This window comes from Ambystoma mexicanum, chromosome 9 (assembly GCF_040938575.1).
Source record: "Ambystoma mexicanum isolate Mex_15411 chromosome 9, UKY_AmexF1_1, whole genome shotgun sequence".
In the NCBI taxonomy this organism is placed as follows: domain Eukaryota; kingdom Metazoa; phylum Chordata; class Amphibia; order Caudata; family Ambystomatidae; genus Ambystoma; species Ambystoma mexicanum.
In genome coordinates this window covers 313,837-340,613 of record NC_090931.1, presented here as the reverse complement: position 1 = coordinate 340,613, position 26,777 = coordinate 313,837, and the positions used below count along the sequence as shown (strand labels likewise).

Sequence of the window (26,777 nt, the reverse complement as noted above, 5' to 3'; positions counted from 1 at the left end):
AAACCCGCGCACGCCAAAAGACGTGCACAGGAATCAACACGTCCGCCACACGAAGGCAGGCGGAAGCATCACCGTACGCAGTATAAAAGTGCGCGCAAACAACAAACACATATATACAACTACGATGAATGCCCCATTTGTCGCAGCACTGATCGTGGGACACCGCAGGAGGAGGAGAATAGCCAGGCCCTGCATTTATTTGCCCTGGACCAGCCTTTTTGGGATGACCAGGTCTATGGCAGATATAGGTTTCCACCTCGTATCATCCTACACCTGGTCAGGGAGTGGGAAGATGACCTTACATCACCCACCCTGTGCTCCCAAGCATTGAGCCCCTTGGAGAAGGTGCTCAATGTCCTGCATTTATTGGCAACTTTGTCATTTCAGCAGACAACTGCCATAGTCGGGGGTGTCTCACAGGCCACCCAGTCACACTGCCTACACCAGGTGTTGGCAATCATGACTGCGCACCCCTTAGTCCGCAGGCACGTATACATGCCGAAAAGGCAGGCCGTGGTCCAGGACTTTTACAGGGTGGCACACTTCCCCAAAGTGCTCGGTGCCATAGATTGCACCCATGTGGCCCTACGTCCATCTAGGGCCACTGAGCACATCTATAGAAACCGCAAGCACTGGCATTCCATCAACGTGCAGGTTGTATGCGATGCCCATGGAATCATCACCTCTGTCTATGCAAACTATCCTGGGTCTACCCATGACAGTTTCATTTAAAGAATGTCTGCCCTGAGCCGGGACATGGAAGCTGGGACGCATGGTGACACATGGCTCATTGGTGAGTACAAATGTCTGCGTACATGCATGCATGTCACACACAGACAAATACACAAACCAAACTAATGGCAACCATCCTAACCTCCCCAGGGGACAGTGCCTACCCTCTGAGCAACCACATGACGCCAATACGGAACCCCACCACACCACCCAGGTAAGAAACACCGCTGCCCATATTGCAACCATGGGCATAGTGGAGCGCACATTCGGAGTGCTCAAGTCACTCTTCTGCTCCCTTGACCGCTATGGCGGCCAGCTACTATATGCACCCCCAGTAGTGTGCAGGATCATTGTGGCAGCATGTGTCCTGTACAATGTTGCAACACGGCGGGACATACCGGTGGGCATGGTGGTGCCCCCACATCCTCAAACACAGGCACAGGCGCTGCCCATGGGAGGGGAAAGTGCATGTGACGAGGCAGCCCAGACCCAGCTTGTGGCCACATTTTTCACCTAAACTCCCACCCCTGCGCAGTGCACACAGGCCTGGCACATACCAGGTGACAATCGATGATGACAAAGAGACAGTCAACTGTCACAACCTTACCACCCTGAGAATGTTGCCACGGAAGTGCTACATTGTGTGCATCCCTAGCTACTTCAACAAAACCAATCCTGTGTGACCAAAGGGAACACATGCAAGGTGTGTATCACACTACCCCCCTGCAAAACAGGCCATGACAATCACTGGTATGCCACCCAAACCCTCCCAACCCACATCACCCTTGTCTGCCACACCATGACATGGCATGCAACAGCAAAAGCCCAACACATGACCAATTAGATACCAAGTGACATGTGATAAATGGAAAGAGGCCAGAGACAATGACACCTGACATGGAATCAGATGAAATGACTGACCAACAACCTCCCACACCTACAAAGTCATACACAAATGCATGCCAACAGTGGTACCATCAACAAAAGACTGAATGCCTGTTCTCATGCACATTGGCCAAGCCAAATCCGCTAATCCCTAAACCGTGTGCTGTGTGTGTCTCCTGCAACACACTGCTCAGCACACAGCACAGTGAGCAGCCATTGTGTTGGCGATACACCTTGAGCATTACATAAAAAGGACAAGCAACAAAAATAACCTATTGACGCATGTACACGATCCCCAAATGGTAAGTGATCATGCGCTGCAGGGACACAGCATGCCAGAGAAGGCAATCTGTGTGCACGTGTGGACATGGAAGGGTGGTTGTAGTGTGGTGGAGAATTGTGTAAGTGTGTGTGTCAGTAGGGACATGCACTCAATACATGCATGTGAAATCAAGTGACCCTCAGTGTCCTGTACACATCACATGTGAACATTGCTCATGTGTACACCCCAGCATGTCAAACCACAACAATCCCCTGACACCTGAAAAGTAAACAACACAGGAACAGCCATTGACCAGCAGAACACATCATGTACATAGTACCCCACAATGACAATGCCAGCAGAACACATCATGTACATAGTACCCCACAATGACAATGTCAGAGAGTGCCCAAACACTGTAGCCCAAGCGTACTGTCCAACAACAAAAGGCCCTCCCTCATTTACACATCACCATGACCTTCTGAAGAACTGTGTCTGGGGTCTGTAGCCTTCTTCCTTCTAGTCTACCTGGCTTCAGGATCCTCCTACCCCTTGGTTTCCATGTTCTACCTTGCGTATAAATAGTGTCCAGCCCCCACAGAGGGCACCTTGACTGGTAAAAATACCAAATCGCAGCGAACTCCAAGAAGCCAAACTCCCAAACCAGGGAAAAAGCCTGTAGCCACCAAAAAACCCCGGAAGAGTCTTGAGTAGATGACCTGAAGTAGCATGAAATGTCAAAGCACATGTCCAAGAAGAATGATAGAACAACCAAGGTAGCACAGTTCAACAATGGTTCAACGGGATGGGTAGCATTTTCAGTACACAATAATCAATGAGGAATGCAACAACTGATGGGAAGCGTCACAGCTCCGGTCTCCAGGTGCAGGAGTGGCACAAATCAACCACCCCCTCCGCGGTCTGGGCGCCTGCAAGGTAAAACTTACACAGGCCTCCGAGACACCGGCGGGGAAAGAGGGTCAGGGATCCGTAGTTTGGATAGACATCTGTATTCAGGATAACTCAGAAAGAGGGGCAGGAGAGGGGAGGTGGATGGGCAAGGGAAAGTAGACAAAATACAAAATACAACTATACCACACACAACACCATTCATGCCTCAAACTAAGTGACTTATCCCCAAGCAAACACTCTTGTCTGCTGCTTTGTTCGTATACTTTTGCTTGCCCCCGTGATGGTTCATACACTGTCAATGCGGTAAGGCAGCCGCACGTGGCCCCGCAGTAAATGGAAGACCAAGGTGTTAAGAATCACACATGATAGAATGGTCCTTCGGTGAGCTGCTAGACGCGTGTGGTGAGGTGCGACTACAGTACAAGTCGTGTTCTGCCAGCTGCAGATTTCAATCGGTAGCACACGTGGCAATTTGCATATGCAAATGATATGCGCTGCACTCGAGTCTGTGTGTCGCTGGGTGCCCCCGTGCGCTGTATTAGTTTCTGGCTAGGAACGCTACTGCACTAATAACTCAGCCTCTATGGAGCAGGGGGGACTCGAGGATATGGGCGACGCCCCCTGCATGTGCCCCTGACAACTTGTAAAGCCACTTGCCATTTCTTCCTCAACGCAGCTTAGCTGTGCTGTGCGCTTCTTCCCAAATGCCTGGCCAAGCTCCCCAGCACTGGCGTTACTTAGCATGCATGTGCGAGGGGCCTGGAGGAAGGTCAGCTGGGGTGTGGCCCCTCGTGCTGCTCACCTTGCTTTGTGCTCCTGGAAACATGTCTGCTTCTGTCAAACGTCTGAGCACAAGCCCTGTGCTTCTGCTTGCGCATGCATGCGCACGTGTGCACCACCCAACGTGGCCAAGTTTCTGTAGTTCTTGGCCCCGTGTCTGCTGGGAAAGGTAGTTTGGGGGCTAATTTTCCTGCAGAAAGGGCATAAAAGCTTTTAATAAGGCTGGCAAGTTTCATGTGTGTGTGTCTTCATGCTGGTTGTCACTGGGCCATGTCTGAGACCTACATCCAACCTCCTCCCACCATCAGTGTGACTTTGACACCCAAAGGGTGCAGGCTACTGTCTACAGAATGAAGTGCATCAAGCACATATACAGCCAAGAAAAGAACATACATCACAATCAACATCAATAAATGGACATATCAATGATGTACTCACCAAAATTGATTGCAGACATGCCGTGGAGAAAATATACATTATCCCCACATGTGACCCGGGGAGGGGAGGCACCAGGAGTGGAGAGTTACAGGGTGCACCTCAACACCCACATGCGATGATGTTGAGATAAAAAAAAAACTCCATGGGCTCAACGCCTGCACAGTCCGACCTCTGTGGGAGATAAGTCGTCGTCCTCCTCATCCTCTGACTCAAAAGGTTGACGTGGCACAGTACCCTGACCACGCCTATGCACAGCTTGCCCCTGGTCGGCAGCAAGTCTGCGGGACCGGTGAGCCTGGTTCTGTGCAGCGATGACACTTAGGTCAGCATGAATAACCTCGCGTAAAATGCGGGCTTCCTCTTGCAAGGTAGCACGTGTAACACAGAGTTCTTCCTGCATGGCCTGGCAGGACATCTGGAACACCTCCCGGCAAGCACGTAGCTCAGCCGAGATGGTATTCTCAAGCTGCTCCAACCTCTCTTCTGTCTGCTTCCTCTGGGTCATCAAGAGCACACCCAGAGTAGATCAGAGGGATCGATGGTCATCCCTCAGGGCCTCCCTGTGTGCCTCGGCATGAGCAGCAATTGCTTTACGGAGAGACACCATTTCAGCCCGGTGTGCCCTGTCTGAGGCCGCCATGCCCAGCCTGAGTGAGCGGGCGTGGATTGTGCCACCCGCTGCTGGAGATCCACCTGCCTAGCCGGGTGGAGCACGGATTGGGCCACACGTTCCATGCTTTATGTGGTATTATCAATTGCTGCCCCCTGTTCAGAATTGGCAACCATGGCTTGCTTCAACTCAGTATACCCCGGTGGCGCACGGCCACCATGTTGCTGGGCTTGACACCCGCGGGGCCCAAGGAGCTGCGGTTCTTGTTGGGTTGGCACCTCCCGCGGCTGCAGGACTACATTCCTCCGTTGACGTGATGCCCCAGGCACATCAGCAACTGGTGTGGAGTTTGACCGTGCGTCCCGATCCACCACAGGCAGAGGTCCTACCACCGTTTGGCCCCTCAGTGCAGGTGTCACGGACAGAGGAGCATACACATCAGAATCACTTACCGTTGACGAATGGACATGACATGCATCCAACTCGACATTGTCATCAGAGTGATCATCCGGGCTAGACTCATTGCCAGCCCTAGACACGATGGTCTGGAACACAAGTGGGTTATCGTGGTCTACCACCCCACGACCCCCACTTGTGCCAGATTGCTGGTGTGATAGCAACCCTGTGCCTGGCATGACAACACCATCCTCTGGCTCCATTGCGTCATCATCTGAAAAGGGGAAAAAACAAGCATGAGTACACATGTCAGAAGCACATAACCCACACACACATAGGCATCACATCGACAGCCAACACATGAAGCAGACATGTCACACACAAATGAGAACCTGGCATGCATCCAGTGGCATTGATATGCAAACACATCCCAAGAGCAGAAATGGATGTGTCTAAATAGCAAAGCCTACACATGTACAGAATGTAGTATATGAACTCCATCAGACACCACCTCTGTCAGGCACATGTCACAGGCAGAAAAGACAGATGGCAACAAAGAGATGGCACATACCATAAGCATGTCTGAACTGCTAATTGACCACAGCTGCAAGTGAATCCAAACACACAATGGCACACGTAATATGCATGTACACGTGCATCACAAAACCATCATCACCAATATAGCTTCATCCATCTGCAGCTCGGCCCGTACAGGGTGTCATGGGCCATGTAGATATAGTGAATGTCCCAAGCAAAGCAAGGGCCTGCAACCAGGCATGAAGGACCATAACGCCCAGTACGATCTGAGCTGCAGGACATGAAGCCTCCACAACACCCCTAAGGGCCTGATTGAGCACATTGTGCTATGAATGTGCCCTATTTCATCATTCCTTGTGTAAAATCTTCCCGGCCAGGCCCCACCATATTAGCTAAGTGGGCCTGGGGGTACACATACTGCACTACAGTGCACCTTCAGGATTATGCCAGTTGAACATAACGTATGCAATGCTGAAATCTCACCAGCATTAACGTCAATCAACTACATATTAGTAGTCAACTAAAAATCTGCGGAAGACACATGTGTAAATGAACACTCACAGACACATAAGTGAGTAGCCGCAATGTTGCACTACCCAACGTTGAAGCTGCTTGCATATGTACATGTGAAAGCGTTCAAAAACACCCCTTTCCCCATACAGCTGTATTGTGAACATGAACAGCCTCCAATACAGCAAACCAAGCAGCTGCAACGCTGCTTGCTTTGATGTACGTGAAAGTGTACGCATACACACATGAATGCAGCTCCACAGTCATTACAACCCGATTGGCAGGCTACATTCAATCTGCGCCCTATGCCAGTTGGAATAGGCCGCAGATTGACCAATCAACTTTGCTAAACACCCACTAGGGAGTTCCATTACTGAGTACATGTGTCACAGGATGCACCTGTGCCCGTGGCATTCATGACAGAGAAGGGATGAAAATCTGACCATACATGCCAGGTCACTTTGACATTGCATCAGTGAGTAGGCATGTAGAACGGTGTAACACGGCTCTGAAGTGGGTTGATGCAGTGCAGAACATGTATACGTTACCCACTATCTACATGAACAAGTACATTATGATGTCTATCAATAAACATGAAGGCAGTTTAAGGGCAAGTTCAAGCATCACATGCAATGTGCATGCAATGGGTTGCAAAACTACAAGCAAACCCCCACCCCCCCAAGTGAAAATGCAGGGAGGCATTGTATGGCAGCGATAGGGTGACCAGAGACCTGTGTATTGGCAGACAGTGTTGACTAGCGTCAATTGCATCATCGGAGTCAACTGACAACACAGCAGATGAGAATGGGACAGTAAGCAGGACACATGAATGATGACCCATCAGTAGTATACCCATGTGTGCAGAAGCCACTACACCAGTTGAACAGAGTCAGGGGGCCTGAAACAGGGGGAGGCCTGTGCCCCACACAGACTGTGACACCCTAAACATGTGCGTGATGCAGGACTGAACCAGAGTGGGCATGGAATGGATGATCAAATGCCATTAAATGAATGTCACCCTGGACACGTACTACAATGATCATCCGGGCAAGGACAGTTAGGGACATGCATGGAATGCACATGGAGCATGAATCGGCACTCATGTCCCTGCGGAGCATCTGCCATCTGCTCAGCCCGAGTGAGACACCCTGCATCAAGTACAAAGGATGTACCCCACTGCATGTGTCTGGCAGGTTGGCAGGGGGAAGTGTGCATGTACACAGGAGCGTTGAACAGGCCATTGCAGTACTCCAACAAGATACCCACCAGTGCCATGGTGAAACTGGGGTCCAAGGGGGTGGAGGGGCAAGGAAGCATGCCTATGCGGAGTAGCCGCATGCAAGCAGAACACACATGCACGTCAGTCATGTGATGACACAGTCCCAGTGCTGAGTGGAAAGACACCCCAGGCTACATGCAAAAGGGCCAGTGGGCTGGAACATGGACCAGAGGGGCAGCCTGGTGACTAGCATGTGAGTAGGGTGCAAGTGTGGTGATGAGGACAGCCCACGTCTGCTCTACATGTCCAGCATGCTGCACAGCAGGCATACATCAGTGAAGCATTGCATGACTCGCACATGAGAACCATGTACACATAACATGTAGTGGCAGTCAAGCACAACACATCACACAAGCAACCACACATGGTCTGGACAAACACGAGACAACACTCACTGGTCCGGGTATCAAAGTCCAGCATCTCTCCCACTCCTTCGTACAATTCTGCCGGTATGAACTCTGCAGCGACTGACTCGTGCAAAGTGAGTTCTTCCTCCTGAGCTGTTGATCCACCGCCAGTCAACCCAGTCATGGCATAATTGGAGGTGCGCACCACATGTCCCAATGCACTCACACAATCCGCAACATGCTTCCAGTGGGACATGCGCTGGGCAGCTGTAGTGTGACAATTCCGCCCCACTAGCATATCACGGTTGTGTTCCCGCATGTAGTCCACAAGGAAGTCCAGTTCCTGCACGCAGAAAGGCTTCTTCCTCAACGTGCCAGAGGCCAGAGCTGTGTCTGGGGTCCCAGCCTCTACTGCAGGTGCAACCTTCCTCCTCTTGGACAGTGGTCCTGACCCTGACTGGCAAATGCCGTCCTGATCAGTAGGGGCAGTGGTGCTGGTGGATTGAACCGAGGGAGTAGCAAGTGGCACAAGGATGGGAGCCCTGACTTGTGACAGTGGCTGCTGGGTGCCCTTGACTTGACCCTGCGCAGCAACATCTGCCTTGCCAAGGTCATTGACCGGGACTGTCCTGGATGGTAGACTTACAGCCGGGGTGGTGTCGGGTGCATCTGCCCATGCACTTTCCGACACCCGGCTGCTCAGGGCAGCAGATGACAATACTGCCCCAGGGACATGTGCCTCGGTCAGGGCAGACCTGCGTGCACTTACCCTGTGCCTCCTGAACTCCTGGAAATCATCCAGGGACTCTTCAGGTGCCAACGCAGCATGCGCTGGCTGACCCTGAGCCTGGGTGGTGGTGTCCACAGCTGCACCTGCAGCTACCACTACCCTTGGGCCCGTCGCAGTTGATGAAACGGACTGCCGGGTCACATGGGCACCAGTGCCAGATGCAAGAGCTCCATCTCCCGTAACCACAGGGGGTGGTGTGTAGGGGAGGACTGGTCCAAAACGACCCCCCTCGCCTGCACTTTCTCCCCAGGTGAGGACTGTGGCTCTCTTGGGCGTCTCCTCGTGCCACCCGGGCCCAGGTGGTGGAGGGCACGCCCACTGGAGACATTGCCCGCACGTATTAATTGCCCGCACATATCGAATGCCCACATCTATTGATCACAACACAAATTTAGTTAGGCCCAAAAACCATTCTCTGCCCAGTAAAGATGGTGTGAGCTCAGCGCACTGTAGCGCGGCCCCCACCCTTGGAGAACATCCCTGTTGCCGCAGCACCCTGGTAGATCCGCTGCGAGCCCGTTCCCACGAGCCAGAAGGACATGAGCCAGTGTAATGCTCTAACATTGTAACAGTCACCTTCCGTAGTGTATCGTATCATCGCTCCCAGCATGACCCGGCCAGCAGGCTTAGGCAAGATAAAATGAACAGTAAAATGGTCGTCACAGGCCTGACAATCCTCATATATTTATGTTTAAACTACTTGCAAAGGATGCTTTCCTCTCATAAAATCCCTTATATTATAAAAGCCTGTAAGATGTATAATTAAAAAGAGATCATGCCCCCATGATATAAGCAACAATGAACATACACCATTGCAGTTGGATGCTAATAATAAAGGAACGCACCAAGAATCTATTTGTTACACGTATTACTGAGATACTTACACCCCATGGGCTCGCGCCATAACTAAAGCTAATGCTGCTAGAGTACACGAGAAAGCGGATGCAACTATACTATGAACTCATTAAAGAATGCGCAAGAGTACACGTATCATGTGTGAATGTCTGAGCCCCTCATATGCAACCACCGTCACGGACGGTGGCGGGTCGTTTTCTATGTACTCCACTGATCCAACCACTACCTCATTTACCGCAAATGTATATGCATGTAACTAAAACACTGTAGCTGCTAGAGTGTAATGTACAAATATGATGCTCGATCTGGGTATAATCGAAACGCACCCAGCAAAGGTTAAAAGCATGTTTTTGACGTGATTCTAAATAAGTATTATGGAAAGTGTTCAAATGTTTGCGATGTCTTTACTTGTATTCAGCAACACACGAGGGAGATACCTTTGTGAAATACTTGCAAGGCCATTCCCCCTCCCACCCTGTGAAGGCTGCCAAAGGCATGAGAGCAGAGACCGCGCCGCGCTGCTTTACCTCCCCCAAACCAGACTGGAGCCGCTTCAAAGATTTGTAACCCCCTCTGTAGCACCCAAGGCCACCACCCGCCACCTGCATTATTTACAGCATAGCAGTAAACCTCACAACCCACCAGACCACCTCAGACTTACGGCCCTGTGCAATAAAGACACCCCACACTTTGACAACACACAGCGGAACATCCATAACAACTTCTAACAAGGCAGAAAGACATGTACCGCCCGTGCCAGGCCCTGAAGCTTAGCCCCTCGACCTATGGCCCCGGTCAACAGGACACTGGTAACCATGCCCTGACGTATTGCCTCCAGTCCCCTCACAAGGTGCATTCCTCCTGTGTTGCATTAACCTGTTGCATAACCTATTGTAAGATTTACTGAAGAAGATAACACTAAAACTGCTTGAATGACTGCGGTGTGCATGGAATAGGGCTAATAAGTCGGGAAGAGACATTCATCTCTGCCACTGGCCACGATGGCCCCACAACACCGCCTGGATGAACTCCGCCACCCGGCCAGGCCCAGCCCAACCCACGAGGCTGCCCAATGACGTCTTCCAGCCAAAGCCAACCACATCACAGCAGCACCTATAGTTAGTCGTCGCCACCCAATCCCCATGAATTTGTGTCCCCTATAGTATGTAGGTTCTGATGACGTTTTTTGTAAATATATACGCCTGTCTTTGCTATTGTCAGACAGAGCGCTCTCAGAGTTTGCAGAGTTCTTTGCATGCCCAATTCTGATTGATAAACTCCCATTTACGCTCACCCGCACTCTGTCTTGGCCTTATTCCCATTTTGGGAGAGTCCTTCATTGTCTCTCATTGCGGGGAGGATCGTGCTGTTTGGGGACGCTTGCCTTCAGTGGTGACCCCGATAGCGTGATTTTTTCTTCCTAAACTCCTTATAACCGTCCCCGTTTGGCACGAGAATCTCCGGTCGAGAAGGGATACGCACGGTGAGCCGGCTCCGGGAGGCTGCCCGCCAACGGCGACCGGCACACTAAGAAGTGCGCACTCAATGAGAAAGGGTACGGGATCCCGATTGGAAAAAAATCCCCTTTGAGTGCCGCTCGCCGGAGCCAGGGGCTGACCGTTGAGTTACCGGTGACACTGCCTGGACGGACCCAGTTTCGGAGACTATCGGTTCAAGACGGGCACGTGAGTACTGAGTGTGAGCGATTGTAAAGGGAGTGGGGAGAGAAGGGTAGGACAGGGAACGTGAAGGGGGTACGAAGATATACTAAGGATTACTCTAAAATTTCCTTTCTTTTTCTTTTTCTTTGCATATGGCCATTAGGATTACGAGGTGAAAAAAGAGATAGAAGTGACGGGAACCTAGCTCCGAAAGGGGGTGGAAGGCGGCGCCGCATAGTGCTATATTGACTAGTGCTGGGAATATATGACGAAGTGAAATACAAGATAAAAGTGTTCAGCAAAAGGGGGCACTGAGAATATATTAGTGATCGCTACTACTTCTTTTTCTTTTTCTTTAGGGGTAGGGGGAGAATAACAACGGAATTAGCACAAACTTGGGAGAAAAATAAGAGAACAAGGGTCCTACTAGGGGGGGAGAGAAGGTTAAAACCTATAAATATATGCACATGTGCTGAGCAAGATAGACAGGGACAGCCGGCTAGGGAGGAAAGGGAGGGCAGCGTGACTGGTGTACGGAGTGTTACCAAGAGGTGTGTGCACCTCGTATGTGTTAAGGGATAACTTTGTCATTGCGAATGTGTAAAACGGCTATGAACGTGTAATTGTCAAATGGTCATGGTAAGTGTGACCGGATAAAAATTCTTTTTGAAGCAACGCTGAGAAAGTGACGTGAGTGGGTACCCTTTGATTTCCGGGTTGATAGTGTCAAAATAAATGATGGATTGCTCTTGTATGTGTCCCCCGAAGAGAACAAAGTAGAAATTGTGTACAGACAGTTTTTGTATCGAACAATTAAGGGAGGGAGAGCCCAAGCGAGCATAACACTGGAAGTGGAGTAGAATACAAAAAGTAATATCTATACTATAGTACCATTGGAGGTGTAGAGATACAGAGACACATAAGCACCAGGGGAGCACACAAAGATGGGGCCTGAAACACCATTATCACATATTTGTAAAAGCCTTCCAGGGCACGCGGAGCGGATCAAGAAATACCACGACCAATGGGTAACCGAGCTGAAAGGAGAGGGGCTACCCCAGATATGGCCAGAGGGAGGGTCATTTGACAAAAGCGTTCTAGATATGGTGATGACATGCATTTTCTTGAAGTACCGAGGGAAACAGCTGCAGAATAGGAGGGAAATATTAGATCTTTGGTGGTTATTCGAAGAGGTGCCACCGCCTAAAGCGCCAGCACCAAATCCTGATCTCCCATCTACTACAGACAATCCACTGGTATTACAGAAAGATATCAAAGAATTGCCAGGTGTCACACCACCAGTGGAGGTAATAAGTTTATACCCGATATTAAAGAAACCTGTACCCGCAGAAGGATACAGTGACCCAACGTATGTACCTCCCCCGACAACTACCACACCCCACCGGCCCACTGCACCCCCACCTTATGAAAGTACAAGGGAGCGAGGCCAGGCGGGTACACATAGGGTGGACATAGAGAAGCTCACAGATGATTTAGAATCAAGACTGACGATAGCAAAGGATGAGCTCTCTAGGATAAAAGACATATGTGAACGGACAGCACTAGATGCACCTAGATCAGGGCGCACGTCCAGAGCGCTAGGTGAAAATAGAAAGCCCGAAGAGGGGTGGAAAAAAGGCGAGATTTTGTTCAGAATTGAGGAAGAACCAACGCGAATAATAGAAGTAGGACCCGGAGAGGGAGATAGTGCAAGCGAAGAAAGGCGGGGGGGAATTAGAGAGGAGTTGCTGTGTGACATAAGGGACGAGGTAGAAGAAAATGACAGGTTGAGTATGGCGATAGGAGGGGGAAGCGAAGGAGGGGAAGGTACGTGTTCGCTGAGAACCCTGGATGATGAGTGGACGGGGCGACTAAGGAACAGAGTGGGAAAAATGGCATCACTAGGGACATCAACAGATCAACAGGGTCCGGACGGAACGACAAAAGGAAGGCTACAGCTCCCATTGATACACAGGGGAGGAGGGAGGCCTAACTATATCCCATGGGCACAGATGGATAAGGCCAATTTATTGAAGTTATTGCCCCCGTTGTCAGGAGGGGCAAGCAAGTGGATATACGCCTTTGAGAAACATACTGCCGGGGTACCCCTAGCCATAGGAGATGTGAAAAGTCTACTGGTATCAGCGGTAGGTGACCAGGCCGAGAGGGTATGGGTTAAAGCCGGTTTCCCGGGAGTAACGTTAGACTGCGACCGCCATGATGGGGCATCCTTTAACACGGTGCGTGCCAGGGTGTGGGATGCCTTACGCGAAACATTCCCAGACACACCGGACTTGCAGTCAGTGATGCAGTGTACAATGAATGACGGGGAAGAGGCTATGGATTACATTTTTCGGGTCCAAGAGATGTGGAGAGCAGAAACGGGCACGCCCTGGTATCAATCGACATCTTTATTTTACTTCATTATAAAAAGAGAGCTCCCAAAGGAAGTACAGAAGGCGCTTGACAAGATAGCAGGTATTGAAGCAAAGGGATGGCCAGAAATTCAAAGCATAATAGTACACCATTGTAAAAGAATAAAGGAGAGGGAGAAGGAGGTGGCGCAGAAAAGATTGGCAGACGAGGCGAAGTTAGTACAGTCAAAGTTAGTGAAGGTTGCAGCAGCAGTAGCCGCGCTCCCACACAGTAGGGAGGGAGATGAGGAAGAGGAGGGGCTGATAGCAATACAAGGAAGGATGGCAACTAATTGGGCGGGAACAGGACAGCGGCAGTGGGACGAGCAGGAGCAGGGTGGAGGTCTGCAGTGGCAAGAGTGGACCCCTCGAGGGGGACGAGGTGGGTACAGGAGCAGAAGAGGAGGTGGACCACAGGGGTACGGAGGAATGGGAGGAAGTGTACGGCAGGGTCCCCGGGGCCCCCAGGGGAGTTGCTGGAACTGTGGGCGATGGGGACATTACTCCAGGGAGTGCAGAAGTAGACAAAACAACGGGTTCCAGGAGGTGGAACAGTATGGCCATCCCCATCCGGGAAGCCCATATGGCCTTCCGATGGGACAGCAGCAACTGAGAGACCCAAGCCAGGGTAACACGAGCCAGCAACAGGGACCCCAATACAGAACACAGAACCACCCACAAAACATGCCTAACAACGACAGCATGCAATATACACCAGGCAACCCTTTCGCGACAGCAGCTAACGGGGCCCCCGCACCAGCACCCTATAACGGCATGTCAGTGGTCTCAGGTAACGTATTTAATGAAGGGGGGGCCATGAGACACCCCGCATAGGACAGCCCACAGAGAACACTTGCGTGTCCAGTTCTATCTACCACCCACAGTGCAGCAGAGGAACCATTAGTGGGGGCGCAGATAGGAGACAGGCAATTTATATTCATGGTTGATTCGGGAGCGAAGAAATCATGTGTCAGAGAGGGCCGATTCCCGTTATCTAACAGGAAGTTAGAGACGCAGGGGTTCTCTGGGGCTGTAATTGAAGTTCCTTACACAGAAGCTTTGGATGTCACCATAGGGGGCAAAACCGTAAAAGCACCCTTACTGTATTATGAACAGTCCCCGATAAATTTGCTGGGGAGGGATCTTATGAGTAAACTTAACATGACCATATCATTTACCGAAGGAGGAATAGTGTGTTCTACACCCGGGATATGTCCCTTGCGTGCAATGTTGGTAGTGCAAGCCTACACAACCACACAGGAGATACGAGGGCTGCCACAAAAGGAAGAGATGTTTATTGCAGGGCTAAAGACTTTGGCCCTCATAGTCCCAGAACTAAAAAACATGGATTGGAGGATTCCAGCAGAATTCCTCTTCCGCCCCATAGTGTGTCCGAATGCAACACCAGGGTCAGTGGTGTCGTTGGACTTGCACGCTGTGCAGGTATCAACGAAACGGATCGCTGTGATTGGAATGGACAGAGAAGGATGTGAGTGGCGCACCGTACTGTGTACAAACGCCAACCTTGCCCTACGCGAGGTAACAGATGAGGATCTCTTTTCAGACACAGAAGTAGATGGTGAGATAGTAATGGAAATAGCGATGCCCTGTGACATTTTGATCCAAGCCAGAGAGATCCCCGTCCAATTGATGGCAGTGGTAGGAACACCACCGTCGTTTTTTGATGACGACATGAGGCTAGTACCAAACAATTTATGGACAACAGGCCCACATGATGTGGGACTGTTGCATGGAGTACAACCTGTGAGAATAAACCTAAAACAAGGAGCTATCTTACCAAGAGTTAAACAGTATCCATTGTCCCGTGAAGCTGAAGAAGGGATAAAAGAGACGATAAATGCACTACTAGCACAAGGAATAATAGTGCCTTCAAACTCCCCATGTAACACATGTATTTATCCAATCAAAAAAGCAAAGGGGGATCTTGGCGGATGATACAGGATTTACGCCCCCTCAATGATGTAATACAAAAAGAGTTCCCTCTAGTCCCGAACCCTGCATCCATACTATGCAGTATCCCAAAAACAGCATCACATTTTACAGTGGTGGACTTGAAAAACGCATTTTTCTCAATACCTCTGGCTGAAGAGAGCAGATACCTTACAGCGTTCACACTGGGGGGAAAAAGATATGAACACTGCAGACTGCCACAGGGATACTGTGAGAGCCCGAGCATATTCAATCGCATATTGCATGAAGACTTGGGGAACCTATCAGTAGAGAGTACGATTATTCAGTATGTGGACGATTTATTGGTGTGTGCACAAGACAAAGAAACGTGTAGAAAAGATTCAACAACGCTCCTGACTTTACTGGCCAACAAAGGATACAAAGTAGACAAGGAGAAGCTACAGTATTGTCTGCCTGAGGTCCTATACCTGGGACAGCTCATATCGAAAGATGGAAAAAGAATAATTCCCGACAGGGTAGAGGCAATAAGATCGGTAGGAGAACCCACAACAGTAAAAGATATGCAGAAATTTTTGGGGATGTGCAATTATTGCCGAGCATGGATATTAGATTATGCAGCATACACCAGGCCCCTCCTACAAGCACTCAAAGAAGCACAACAGGAGAATGTAAAAATAAAGTGGTCAGAAGAAATGCGCACATCGTTCAAAACACTGAAAGAACTAATTTCAAGTGCTCCAGTACTAGCAAACCCTGATTATGGACACGAATTTTACCTATTTTCCCATTGCAAAGGAACACTTATGACAGCGGTGCTAACACAAAAGACATCCTTGGGACACAAGCCCCTGGCTTACTATAGTGGTACTTTAGATGCTGTAATGCAGGGTCATTTCGCGTGCGAACAATCGCTCGCAGCAGCCGCATTTGCGATTGAAAAAAGTGCCACAATAGTAATGGGATGCCCTGTGACATTGTTTGTGGAGCACTCATTATTTGCAATACTTGAAAGATCAAAAAGCACACTGACCACACAGCGGGCAACAGCATACGAGATTATATTGTCCAGCGGCAACATTCACATAGTGAGATGTAAAACAGTGAACCCCGCCACCTTCATTACAGAAGCATGCACAGTAGAAGATATGCAAAATCACGACTGCGCAACCTACACAGGAGAAGGAGGGGAGGGCACAGTGGTGTGTGAAAACGCTCTCAGCGAGGGGGAAGTGTACTTTGTGGATGGGTCCGCATCAATTAATATGGACAGGGGAGAAAAACACGTTGGCATGGCGGTAGTGAGATTAGAGGAAGGTGAGTTTGAAACATTAGTACAGTACCGCCTCCCGTCGCATTACTCTGCACAGGCAGCAGAACTGGTTGCACTCATAGAAGCACTACACGCAGCACAGGGCTGTGCGGTTACAATATACACAGATTCAGCTTACATGACAACGACCGTACATGGAGGTCTAGCAAGATGGGGCCGTAGGGGTTTCAGAAGGGCAGATGGAACACCAGTACAACATGCAGAATTGTTAAAAGAATTAATAGAGGCCCTACAAAACCCTACTGCCGTAGCAATAGTGAAGTGCCAGGCCCATACCTCCAACTCAGATGTTGTGTCTTTAGGGAACGCGGCAGCAGACGCTGCCGCCAAGGAGGCTTCCTATTTTCAGAAATACGACACCGGTGAATTCATGATCAAGAACGCAACAACTAAAGAACTGTCAGAAGGATATAACATGATGTCCCTATCACAAATACTAGAATTACAGGAAGAAGCTAGTGCAGAATCCATTCCCCGTCAAATGTATTGGCACAGATGGTGCCAACAAAACGTTTACATGCATGCACTTAATGCACTTTTATATTTCAAACAGGAGCTTCCATGGCATCTAACGGGCAGCCTGCTACGGATAGAATTAGTAGAATGAGAGAATTAGTATATGAAAGATGTAGATATTCGTATGAGTGTGGATTATCAGTATGCATCACATTGATTTTTATGATGATGTTTGGCTTGGTTACATATTGGTTTATAGCGTTCATCTCTATCGAGATGTACGAGGGGGGAGGGAGTAATAACACTACTGGACCAATTAACAGTACCAACGGGCCCAATACAACTGCAGATGTCAATACCAGGGAAGGTGATTTTTTGATATGGGACGGAACTAAACTTGTCTGGGGGTATCATACCACACCATCAAGTGTTGTGGCCACAAAAAGAGAAAAGCCACATGGTGAAATGCAGAGCAACACAGTGTCTCCACCAGGGGTATCCAGTTACAATGCCCATAGTCTCAACGATCGAAACCCGTCTGCCATATCATGGTTGTATGACACCCCCACCAGCAAACTTGCCCACATTCCAAAAAACAATCTGCCAGATAGCGTCAGGAAAGAAAACGAAAAACTACTAGAAATGCACGAAATACTATATGATGAATGGGCCCAGGGGGGCGGGAATGAGAAAGGGGGGTCTAGTTTGCCCACTGCTCAGGGGGGTGGGAAATACATGAGTAACAAGAACATCAGACGAAAGAGAGAAACAGGGAGGAAGAAGTATGATGAGTATTATGGGCTAGGTCTAGATAAGATGGAAGACCCACGACACCCCCATCAAACAAATAAGTGGTATGCAGACATGAGTGCCACAGCTAAACAGACTACAAACGAAAGCTGTTATGTCTGTTCCCTCATCCCCCATGCATCAGGTACACCCAAAGTATTGTTAAAGAGTTGCCTATTGTGGATGCCCAATGTCTCCTTCATCTCACGCTGTGCAGGATTAAGAACACCTTCCAGGCACACGAAGTGACTTTTCGAATGCTGCAGAACGAGAAAACCTGTTACCCAAAAACGACAGGAGTAGTATGTTTAAAAGAACCATTTTTTGTGATAGAAGGGACACTTTTTTCTGACAACAAACGGAAGGATGAAGAAGTGCTGTGCAAAGCGGAAGCACTAAGAGGTGTGGCGCCGGATAAATTACAGTGGATAGAGGAAACGTGTACACCGGTATGGAGAGAACACATCTCGAAGCTAACTTGGGTAACTGCCATTGAAAAGCCATTCAAACTACAGAGCGAGATGGACTATAACCTGTGCTTTAAAGGGGAAGGGAAAACCCCCATGGGAGCAAACAAGAACTGCAACAAGACCCTCACCATCCCAGACTTAAAGAAAGGGACTGCGGCCCTCATGGACACATACTGGGTGTGCGGCAAACAAGCATACCTACACCTCCCCCAGTCATGGAGTGGCAGCTGCTCAATGGCCACTCTACACTCGGCACTAATGGTGATACCAGAAAGCCACATCGATGGGAGCAAAAGGACACAGGAACGCGTGCAGAGTGTGGCTCAACCCACTGCAGAGACACAAATATATGTCCTGTCTTCTGGAAGCAAGGGAGAAGTGCTAACCCGTAAAAGACGAGCATCAAATTACATATCAAAAGCATCATCAGAACTATTGGCCCAGATCCCAGACAAATATCGATTATTCAGCTCAGCAGAAACATTCTTCGCCTCACTAGTCTCAAGTGTCCAAGCAAGGGCAAATGCAAAATGGCTCCAGATAACACGCTGGGAACTGATTCAGCTGGCGAACGACACTGAAGAAGGATTCAATATCATCAGAGTCGAACTAAGAGCTTTACGACTAATGACCATGCAAAACAGGTATGTCCTGGACCTGTTGACAGCGATGGACGGTGGTGGTTGCCGAAAAATAGGAAGTGCCTGCTGCACTTTCGTACCTTCCGAAGACGCAGAGAATGGCTCCCTGTCCCATGTAATCGAAGCAGTCCACAACCTGGGAGAAAAAATGAAAATGGAAGGTGGAGCAGAAGCGAGCACCTGGTTTGACAACATCTTCTCCTGGGTTCCCTCATGGCTTGGAACAACTGTGAAATTTTTAATACCAGCTGTTGTGTTCCTCCTTCTACTTTTTTGCCTGTGCCAGGTGGGTCTTCGAGTCTGTGCCAACGCAGTACCAAACGGTGCAATGATGATGGTGACAATGGGCAACTCACACGGTACAATGAAAACAATGCAAGAAGCACAAGTACAAACAGGAATAGATAATTCACCCAGGTACCAACTGGTGCCCATATACCACGATAAAGATATTGTAGATAAGTTGTGGCACACCACCATCAAAGAGCCTCGTATACTAGAATGGTATGAGGAAGTTTGGGTAGATTTAGAAGCAGATGGTGGGTGCATATATCTAACATGTACTCCAGATGAATATGCCCGGAGAGGTGAGAGCTTAAGAGCAGTGTGCAGGGCATGGATGCCCATCAAAGGAACTCCGGCATGGGATGAGGCAGTGATGGACGAGGCAGAATGTAGGAGGATAGAAGATTTAAAGAATTCGTTACTTAAGTAACGAAAGGGGGGAAATGTAGGGGAGGACTGGTCCAAAACGACCCCCCTCGCCTGCACTTTCTCCCCAGGTGAGGACTGTGGCTCTCTTGGGCGTCTCCTCGTGCCACCCGGGCCCAGGTGGTGGAGGGCACGCCCACTGGAGACATTGCCCGCACGTATTAATTGCCCGCACATATCGAATGCCCACATCTATTGATCACAACACAAATTTAGTTAGGCCCAAAAACCATTCTCTGCCCAGTAAAGATGGTGTGAGCTCAGCGCACTGTAGCGCGGCCCCCACCCTTGGAGAACATCCCTGTTGCCGCAGCACCCTGGTAGATCCGCTGCGAGCCCGTTCCCACGAGCCAGAAGGACATGAGCCAGTGTAATGCTCTAACATTGTAACAGTCACCTTCCGTAGTGTATCGTATCATCGCTCCCAGCATGACCCGGCCAGCAGGCTTAGGCAAGATAAAATGAACAGTAAAATGGTCGTCACAGGCCTGACAATCCTCATATATTTATGTTTAAACTACTTGCAAAGGATGCTTTCCTCTCATAAAATCCCTTATATTATAAAAGCCTGTAAGATGTATAATTAAAAAGAGATCATGCCCCCATGATATAAGCAACAATGAACATACACCATTGCAGTTGGATGCTAATAATAAAGGAACGCACCAAGAATCTATTTGTTACACGTATTACTGAGATACTTACACCCCATGGGCTCGCGCCATAACTAAAGCGAATGCTGCTAGAGTACACGAGAAAGCGGATGCAACTATACTATGAACTCATTAAAGAATGCGCAAGAGTACACGTATCATGTGTGAATGTCTGAGCCCCTCATATGCAACCACCGTCACGGACGGTGGCGGGTCGTTTTCTATGTACTCCACTGATCCAACCACTACCTCATTTACCGCGAATGTATATGCATGTAACTAAAACACTGTAGCTGCTAGAGTGTAATGTACAAATATGATGCTCGATCTGGGTATAATCGAAACGCACCCAGCAAAGGTTAAAAGCATGTTTTTGACGTGATTCTAAATAAGTATTATGGAAAGTGTTCAAATGTTTGCGATGTCTTTACTTGTATTCAGCAACACACGAGGGAGATACCTTTGTGAAATACTTGCAAGGCCATTCCCCCTCCCACCCTGTGAAGGCTGCCAAAGGCATGAGAGCAGAGACCGCGCCGCGCTGCTTTACCTCCCCCAAACCAGACTGGAGCCGCTTCAAAGATTTGTAACCCCCTCTGTAGCACCCAAGGCCACCACCCGCCACCTGCATTATTTACAGCATAGCAGTAAACCTCACAACCCACCAGACCACCTCAGACTTACGGCCCTGTGCAATAAAGACACCCCACACTTTGACAACACACAGCGGAACATCCATAACAACTTCTAACAAGGCAGAAAGACATGTACCGCCCGTGCCAGGCCCTGAAGCTTAGCCCCTCGACCTATGGCCCCGGTCAACAGGACACTGGTAACCATGCCCTGACGTATTGCCTCCAGTCCCCTCACAAGGTGCATTCCTCCTGTGTTGCATTAACCTGTTGCATAACCTATTGTAAGATTTACTGAAGAAGATAACACTAAAACTGCTTGAATGACTGCGGTGTGCATGGAATAGGGCTAATAAGTCGGGAAGAGACATTCATCTCTGCCACTGGCCACGATGGCCCCACAACACCACCTGGATGAACTCCGCCACCCGGCCAGGCCCAGCCCAACCCACGAGGCTGCCCAATGACGTCTTCCAGCCAAAGCCAACCACATCACAGCAGCACCTATAGTTAGTCGTCGCCACCCAATCCCCATGAATTTGTGCCCCCTATAGTATGTAGGTTCTGATGACGTTTTTTGTAAATATATACGCCTGTCTTTGCTATTGTCAGACAGAGCGCTCTCGGAGTTTGCAGAGTTCTTTGCATGCCCAATTCTGATTGATAAACTCCCATTTACGCTCACCCGCACTCTGTCTTGGCCTTATTCCCATTTTGGGAGAGTCCTTCATTGTCTCTCATTGCGGGGAGGATCGTGCTGTTTGGGGACGCTTGCCTTCAGGTGGCATGACTGCCCCAACATGTGGCACAACATCGTGCCCAACTGGGGCACCCCTGCTTCTTCCTCCTCTGTGGCCACCCTGGACACCCTGGAGTCCCCCTGCTCCCTGGTCATCCCGGCCATGTCCCTGACCATGCCAGCCACATGGAATACACCCAGCTGAGGCGCCCCTCATCTTTCGTGGCCTCCCAACCATGGCACAGATGGAGTAGTGCCAGCACAGATGTAGTAGTGCCAATGGGAGGTGTACACGACAATTGTCCTGGGCAATTTGGGTGAAGGGGGTGGGATACAAGATATTAACAGCACCCCTGTGCAACTGCAAGGCTGTATGTGACCCTGGTGATAAAGTGACGGGTCACGTATCCCAAAACTGCAGTAAAACCGTGCATGTAAACCCTGGTAGCCCACGTGTGTGAAATCAACCTCCCGCAGTACGCGGTGGCACACAGAGACACAAAAAACACATACGCGTGGGACACGCAGGCTACTATGACCTTGAAAATGGGTACACGATACACAGGGGCACCACCAGTCGGAAAAATAGCGTGCGCAACTCACCATCTGACTAGCGTGATAATGAAAAACATGCGTAGCCAATGCCCCTGCCAAAAGAAGAGATACGTCGTTGATCCGCTGTGAAGTTGTGATGGCGTGCGAAACAATCAGAAGTAGCAACACACGTCGGTCTCCATGAAAGGCACATACAGTGAACTGCTGGCCCCGCTCGCCTTTAACCAGTGCTGAGGGAAATGCCCACGTTTGTCATGTCAGTCACGCGCTTAGCCCCTTTCCTCGATTGAGACAGATTAACACACGGACATGCTGTTTTTTCACGTACTGAATCACTATGCACCCATGATGAGGGGAACGCCCGCGCATGTCACGTCACAGATGCACTTACGCTAAGGGCCTTTCCTCGAATTACACGCTGACGTGCAGTTTTTTACACGTGGCAAATCACTCTGTATCAAGACGGCCACACGACAACACACGGAAGACCACGCTCCTGCCCAGAAGGCCATTTTCCTGCCCCCCAGAGCCCTGAGCCGACTACCACCAGCCATCTGCTGCTGCCTGCCTGCTGGCCAGGTGCCCTGCTATTTGGTGCCTGCACATCAGCCATCTGCAAGGGTCCAGTTGCTTTGACCACCCCTGCTGGAACAGAAGACTCCCGACTGAAGTTCCATAGCTCCACAGCCCAGCACCAGGACCCAGTTGCCCACCCACAACTGCCTCGAGGGTTGCCATGTCGGGGCAAACACCATCAGAGACCACTGTTGACCCCCAGCCAGAGAGGCAGAAGTCTACCAGCTTCAGTGATAAGGAAATTGGTGGAGCAAGTCCTGGGGCATTATGATGCGCCAAGAATGATGGACGTGAGGGGATCTGGAAGGACATCGTGGCTGCCATCAACGTGGAGGGGGTGGCAGTCCGCGACATACAACATGTCCGGAAGCACTGGGAGGACTTCAGGTCCAGGACACTCAAGAAGGTATAGTGCCTCTTGGAGGCAGCGGATGCAGTGGGGCGCCGGGCCCAGCTTACCACGCAGCAGATGAGGGTCCTGGAACTCATTAAGTCAGCGCTTCAACGCCAGATCCTCAAGAGGCAGAGCAGTCCAGAGTCGAGCGGTAAGTGCCCATGCGTACTTATTGGATGCAATGCATGTTGAGGTGTGCCAGGATTGTGCAGCTTGGACATATGTCTGGAAAGGCTCATGTATGGATGTGTATGTGCAGGGACATGACCGTGCTGCCTGTGAGTCCTGTCATGTGTGATGCACATCAATGGTGTATGTGTTTGAAAGCATGATGCACAACTGCATATGGAGATGCACACATGTTGGCATTTCTGTGTATGTACTATGGCATGGTTGGGGTGTGACACATGGATGCTGGTTCCACCTTCATGTACGTGCACGGCATACATGCGCGTGTGTGTGTTTGACATGGGTGCGTGTGACACAGACATGTAGGAACCCAAATGGCAGATGTCACATAGTTGCCGATGATTGCACTGTGACAAGTGGTGGATATGTATAGATGCATGTCTGTCTGTTGGTGTGTGTGCATGTGAGGTCGATCTCAAACACCTAAGGTAAACCACCATATCACATCTCCACGCTTACTCTCTTCTTAACACCACCACTCAACTAGAACACAGCGATACTATGACACCATTCGGTATAGCTGTTCTCATACCATCATTTGCCTCATACTCCCCATCACCCTAACTAGACACTGCTAGTACACACCCTCCATCCTAGGCGTTCTCCTCAGGCCTAAGGCAGCCAGAATCGGTCTGGATAACAACCTGCCAAAACGAACACATACTCATGATCTCTCAACCACCACACCTACCGTTAAGAAGGAGCTAACACACGAATGCCACACCAGCTGCACACATATCTGGTGCTCACACGCACCTTATGACTCTCTATTCCCTCTACTGACTTGAACTTCGGTTCCTGAGGGCTTCGCTGCACAATTCCTGTTAATTTGTGCATGTGTGTTGGTTCAAATGATATGAGTGTTGGGGAGTGTGATGCCATCTGTGAAGTTTGAGACTGACACACGTGCAACTGTCATGTGTGTATCAGACCATTGTACAGTGCCCTGATGCCTGTGTTCTATCTCTCCACAGTCTGCAGCATCGACTGATGAAGAGGGCAGAGACGGTGCTGTGGAACACAGCGGCAGGGATCACACCACCAGCCGGAGATGCAAGGCCCAGCTCTCCTCCCACGTGGTCATCTCTTCTGGGAGAGAGGAGTCTGGTGCCGCGTCCATGGCCGCAGCTGCCGAGGGAAGGTCCAAGAGGCGGAGGTTGGAGGTGGACTCCTCGGCAGCAGTAGGGGCAGCTGAGCCCACACAGGGGCCTATGGAGGAAGATGGCACAGAGTCATCCAGGTTGGTGGGGAGTTTGGTTGAGGAGGAGGCTGTGGAAGGCCCACGGACGGAGCCTGGAAGGGGGGATTCCACTGATGCTAGTGGTGCTGTCCAGGGGCAGGGACAGGAGGCAGCATAGGCCGCAGTGGAGGTGCCTTTGTGTAATCTTGTCCCCGATCTTGTGACTGCATCATCCTGCACCAGCAGGGATGCCTTCCTCCAGGCCCATTTTCAGGGAGGGGATGCGCATACAACTGGCCTTCCTCTCCCTGCAGACGTGGCAATCCGGGACCGTGATGAGCCTGTCCTAGCTGGGATGGTGTTGCGTCAACATGGCATTCGGGATGACATGCAGAGTTCTCGTCTGGACAGTGCACGTCATTTCGAATACCTCTTTGACCACGTCAGCCTACTAAGACAGGTCACCAGGTCTGGGTTCCTCCGTATGTTGGATCTTCTACTGACCCCCTCCTCAACTGAACCCCCTATGCACCAGTCGTCCGCTGTGCCATCTTCCTGTCCAAGTCTCATCTGGGCACCCTGTGTAGCTGCCCCTGAGCCAGCGGCCAGGGTGGTGGAGGACACATCCCTGACACAGTCGGGAGTCAGAGGTCCAACAGGGGTGGCCACCACACCAAGTGGACGACAGCAAGATCAGGACATGCAGGCATCAACAGGCAGGGCACATGCACGGCAGCAGCAGGCTCAAGGTGGGAGCGATGATGGCTCAGGGCCATCAACATCATAGGGACAGGCATCGGCCGGAGGGTAGGAGGACCCTGGATTGGGAGTGTCTTCTGTGTAGCAGTGGTTGGGCCAGCAGATAGATGCGGAGCAGCAGCAGGCAGAGGAGGCAGGGCTCACAATGGTCAGGGCAGAGAACTACATGCATGAGGCATTGAGGCGGGCTGAGTGCCTCGAGGAAACTCACAGGGAGTTGAGGGATTCCATGGCTGCATCCCTGCGAGACCTCGAGGCCAGGGAACTGGCCTGCCTCTGGAACATCGAGTTGGAGTTCGATGATGGCCTGGCCCAGAACATCAAGAAGTGAGCCGTAGGACTTGCCCGCCGCCTTTGTACATAGTTCTTTAGTGTTAGGTTTCCTTTGGTTCATATTTTTATTTGGAGTACCCGGACTTTGCTCCACTTTTTGTATATAGTAGTATTATTATATGTTTTTTGGTAGGTTTCCTTTTCTTTTGGGATCATGGACCCATGGAGCAATGGAATTTAATATTTTTTCTTTTTTTCATTGACTTTATATGGACTTTGGCGATGGACCACTTTTCTTTTTTAATGTCGGGGATTTTGATATTTCATTGTATTTTAATTTATTTTTGGTATTGCTTTCATTATTTCATCATTCGTATGTGTGATTTTCTTTATGTAATTTTTTATGTTTTCTAATACATTCCATATATCGTCATTATTGGCGTTCTGTACTCTCATTGGTGTTGTGCATGTCTCTATGAGCATTGCCTCAGTCACGTGTTGCCACTGTGTGGCTCTGTTGTACATTTATTCACATGAGTCGGGGCCTGCTGGCAGGTGCATGTCACTGGGGGTGGGGTATATGAGTCGGGGCCTGCTGGCAGGTGCCTGTCACTGGGAGTGGGGTGGGGGACATGAGTCGGGCCTGATGGGTCACGCAATGCTCAGGCATCGCAAAATAGCACAAAAAAGAGATACGTGACCCCTGTGTCCCACGTGTGTGTAAAAAAAGACACGCAGCATGCTGTGGCAGCCCACATCCGTGTAAAAATGAACACACGCAGCACGCTGTGGCAGCCAGGAACACAATAAAAGCGTACGTGGTCAACATCCAGGCTAGTATGACCGAAAACAAGGGGTACGCGACAAACAGACACCCACAGTGGGAAAAATAGCATGTGCGACTCAACGTCTGCCTTGCGTGTAGAAGAAGAATGCGTAGGCAACACCCCCTCCATAAGGTGAAGTACACACTGTAGCCACAGTGTAGTAATCGTGTGTGAACCTCAATGTCTGGAAAACACACGCACCGCTCGCCACAATAAGCACGTACAGAGCGATGGAAACCCACGTGGGACCTTTAACCTATGCC

General features: G+C 50.1%; 1 protein-coding gene across 1 annotated transcript in view; it reads right to left on the bottom strand.

Moving 5' to 3' along the window:
- LOC138489558 (E3 ubiquitin-protein ligase TRIM39-like) overlaps positions 1-26,777 on the bottom strand; it is a 456,265-nt gene that overhangs the window by 227,379 nt on the left and 202,109 nt on the right. The window lies entirely within an intron of this gene.